Source organism: Myotis davidii, unplaced genomic scaffold (genome assembly GCF_000327345.1).
Source record: "Myotis davidii unplaced genomic scaffold, ASM32734v1 scaffold898, whole genome shotgun sequence".
NCBI classification, from domain to species: Eukaryota; Metazoa; Chordata; class Mammalia; order Chiroptera; family Vespertilionidae; genus Myotis; species Myotis davidii.
This window is the reverse complement of record NW_006289504.1, coordinates 222,606-226,934: the sequence shown is the minus strand read 5'-3', so window position 1 is coordinate 226,934 and position 4,329 is coordinate 222,606. Positions and strand designations below refer to the sequence as shown.

The following is a 4,329-nucleotide window of genomic DNA, read 5'->3' as shown; positions in this document are numbered from 1 at the left end:
GGCGCGTAGGGACCCAGATATTCTGAACCTGTGACTCCTCGAGGCATCAGCATCTGTCGCATTAATTTGGACGAGGAAGAAGAGGTCTTTTCTAGGTGCCTAGGGAGTCTGTGGCTGGGTTCTAAACTGTAAATTGTACATAAGACGGTGTCAGGTGGCTTATACCTTTCTCCGTGGCTCTATACTTACTTTTGGATTTTGCTTCTCTTGTTCTTTTTTTTTTAATCTCACCGTCCCTTTCCCCTTTAACTGGATGGAAAGGAAGCCCGAGGGCAAGAATCTTTCTCAGGAGCGGAGTGGTAGGACAGGTTTACCAAGAAGTAATGTTTATACTCAGGAAATCCGTCTCTAAAAACTAAGTTCCTGCTTTGTTAGAAAGCACTCGGGGTGCCCGGCTGGCAAGGCTAATCGACCTGTGAACTAGGAGGTCAGGGTTCGATTCCCGGTCAGGGCACATGTCCGGGTTGCGGGCTCGATCCCTGGTGTGGGGCGTGCAGGAGGCAGCTGAAGCCTGATTCTCTCTCATCGTTGACGTTTCTATCTCTCTCCCTCTCCTTTCCTTGCTGAAATCAGTAAAAAACATATACTTTCTTTTAAAAAAAAGCACACTGGGGACCTAGCTGGTTTGGCTCAATGGATGGAGTGTCAGCCTGTGAACTGAAGGGTCCCCGGTTCTATTCCTGTCAAGGGCACATGCCCGGGTTGCGTGCGCATCCCCAGTAGGGGGCGTGCGGGAGGCAGCCGAACAATGATTCTCTCTCATCATTGATGTTTCTAGCTCTCTCCCTCTCCCTTCCTCTCTGAAATCAATAAAATATATATAGTATATATATGTATTATATATACTATATATCTCTCACACTGGGGAAACCTGTTTGTTTGGTGGATGCATTATATTTCCTGGTGGATGCATTATATTCTTGCCTCCAATCCAGTCTGTTTGAATCTAACAGCATCTCCTATGCTCCTTTCAAAGGAGTGACTCACATCTAGGCTTAGGAATGAGCATGAGGGGCAGCAAGATTAGAGTCCAAGTTCATACTACAAGGAAAAGATGCTGCCTGGCTGGAGTTGTCTTTCCAAATCCTAAATTCTTTATCTTGCATTTAGATTCATTAGCCATTGATTGCAGGGAAGCAGGCATATATGAGAGTTCAGGTCTCTTAAGTAAGCTTGAAAAGGATAGATGGCCATTCCATTAAAATCCCAACATGCTAGGACAGTGTTTTAAAAGCTGGACTGGGTCGTGTTCTTCTGGAGACTAAAAAAAGAGTCCTTGAAGTCAAGCTGACTCGGCTTTCAGCCTCCTACATTAAAAGGTAGATAGAACAGGTCTTGTTTGCGAAATAAATTCGAGACCTACTGATCTACCAACAGCAATTATGCACTTTCCATTGTCATATTATAAGGTAGCAATGGTAAGTTAATAGATTAGAAAGGGTGGGTAAAGACAGGGGGAACCCAGGAGAATCTACTGTACTCATTGACAGGAAGTGATCAGAAATTGGGGACATTTAAGAAAGGGGGAGAGGACCTTTCCCGTAATGTAGTATTGAGTGGGTCCAGGAAGTTTTCTGGTAGCTAAACCTCCCTGGATAGGGACCCACATGCCCATGCAGTTGCTCTGCTTCAGAAATAGTTTATTGGATGTGTACGAGTGGTTACATATCATTTGAACCCGCAGGAAGTCACTATTAAGCATACACTTTTCCAAATAAAAGGCAATTTCATTATACCAGAAATGGATGTCATTTTATATGTCAAATTTCACTGACTTTCCCATCCCACATTGTAAGGGTGATACATTCTGAGTATTCTGAATCACTAAGCCCATGTTAGTTTATACCAAGATTCTGTGCTTTTTTCCACATATTCTCTTTCCGTTTTGTTGATGGAAGCCAAAGCTTATGTTAATAACTACTCAGGAGTTATAAAGTGGTAGATTTTGATGTCTTTTATTTTAACTACCCAGTGTCAGGAATTGTGGCTACAGTGGTCTGGCATTTTTTTAATTTTTTTTTTTTTTTTAACAGGTTGCAGGTGAACATGGCCTTGAGGTAAATCCTGCCCTTGTTGAAGTTTAGTTTCAGCAGATGATTTCTGGCATTTTAAGGAATTGGAATATTTTACAAGAAACAAAAGTTTTATTTGCTTCTGTCCTAGACTTAATTTTTCTTGTTGTAGAAGATGAGAAACCGTTTAAACAAAAATCCTTTATGGTAAATAATTATGATGCTTAAATTAAATGGATTTTAAATGTCAAAGCCACTTGTAGATGGTTTTATTCTTGGTCAAATAAAGTTTTACTAACCTCTAGGTGTCGAGTTTTTATCCATTTTAACCATGTTCATATTGTTTGCGAAGTACACCATAAAGCCTCCAAGAACCCTGAATTTAACCCGACCTAATCTGTGATATCTTACTTCCTACTCCATAGTTCCTGTTGCAGTAGCTGAGAACATTTTTCAGTATACACATCATCTCTATATATTAAAAGGCTAAGCGACTGGTGGTATGATGCGCACTGACCACCAGGGGGCAGACGCTCAATGCAGGAGCTGCCCAGCAACAGCAACTTTGCAGAATGCCCTCTTGCATTCCAGGATCCCTCAGGGGATGTCGGAGAGCTGGTTTCGGCCCAATTCCCGCAGACCAGGCCGCGGGACCCCACCTGCTAGAGGGACCCCACTCACTTCTCAGATGCCCTTAGCCATGGCGCAGCCCCAGGTATGGCTGGCGGGACCACCGGCCACGGGAGGTTGGCTCCAGGGTGTGTCCGGCCCATCTCGCCTTGTCCCACTGACCACCTTCTAATTAATTTCCTTTAAATGTGCACAAATTCATGCACTGGGCCACTAGTTATAATTGTTGACAGTTTGAAGCATTTCTGTGCTTATATGGCCTGTAGTGTGCATGTTTCGAGGTAGTGATCCACCTTGGCAGGGCAGGTGTGGTGTGTGTGTGTAAAGGTGAGTTGTTAATTCAGGAATCTGGCTGCTGTTTATAACAAGAGGCAGAGTTGAGACAGGAGATGAGAGGTGTTCATTGTGTCCGACTTTGAGCGTGCTAGAAAACACGAATGTTTTAGAGTGAAAGATTTTTAAGTTAACACAGAATCTTAAGTGATGAGGTGGGGGACTGTCGTTCAGAGAGGCATCCACGGGGCACTAAATTGCTTCTGCGAATCGCTTCACAGAAAGAATCATCTACTCTGCATCTTGACCCGTAAGCTTGAAAATGCTGTGTGCGCAAAGCTTTCAGTGGCAACTGGAAACCAGAACTGGAGAGCCAGTGGGGCCGGGCACTGAGGTCAGAGAGCGGCATGAGAGCAGCGAGGCAGGGTGCCCCAGAGCGGCTGGCTGGGGACCACTCTGCCCCCAGGCTCAGCTTTGCCCGTTGGGCTGATGTGCTCTTTTAAGAACATTTGCTGTACGCCGTACACGGCTGTGCACTCTCACATTTGTCATGAAACCTCCCAATCCTCTGAGACAAGAATGTATTATTTTTCTTTGTTTAAAGGGAAACATGCTCTGGAAGAATAAGTGACTTTTCTAGGGTTCGAAGGCAAAGGAGCTACAAAGTAGTCACACCTAGGTCTTGATTTCCAATCTGGTTCTCTTTACATTAAGGGACACCCCCAGAATTAGTTACAACCACTCTATTTTTTTACAGGGATGCACAAATGGGTGAAGCTGACAACTCAAAGTGATCTATTCCCCTACCCCAATAACACAGGGAAAGCAGCACATTCATGTGCAGGCGTCTGTGCTACGAGGAGGTGGGTAGTGTAAGTAGTGTTCCACTTTCCCCAATCTTGCCATCAAGCCACAGGTGCCCTGTTCCATCACGCTGCCTCCTGTCCGGGTTCTCCACCTGCAGGGCCTTTGTTAAATTTTGAAAGAGCCCCATCCTACCTTGTATAGAGAACAGAGAGGTGGAAGAGCAGTGACGACACAAAGAAAATACTCGTTTATTCAAAGGTACTTGGTGTGTACCCCTCTGTTAGCCCTTGGGGACTGAATGATGAACAAGTCTCGCTGTCTCTGTCTTCCTGGGATTAGACACAGAGGTCATTTCACGATTAGAATGGGGTAAGTGCTATGAAGGAGGAACAGGGTGTTATAAAGAATGTCAGTTTGAATGGCTGGTGTGGCTCTGGTTGAGCGTCGACCTATGAATCAGGAAGTTACAGTTCGATTCCTGGTCAGGGCCCATGCCTGGGTTGCGGGCTCGATCCCCAGTAGGGGTCATATAGGAGGCAGTTGATCAATGATTCTCTCATCATTGATGTTTCTATCTCTCCCTCTCCCTTCCTCTCTGAAATCAATA

General features: G+C 44.8%; 1 long non-coding RNA gene across 1 annotated transcript in view; it reads left to right on the top strand.

The window, feature by feature from the left end:
• The window catches only part of LOC107182822, a 2,686-nt gene extending 372 nt beyond the window's left edge, over positions 1–2,314 (top strand). Inside the window, exon 2 of the long non-coding RNA XR_001513571.1 lies at positions 2,034–2,314. This is a non-coding gene — a long non-coding RNA (uncharacterized LOC107182822). The remainder of the gene's footprint in view (positions 1–2,033) is intronic.
• The last annotated feature ends 2,015 nt before the right edge of the window (positions 2,315–4,329 follow it).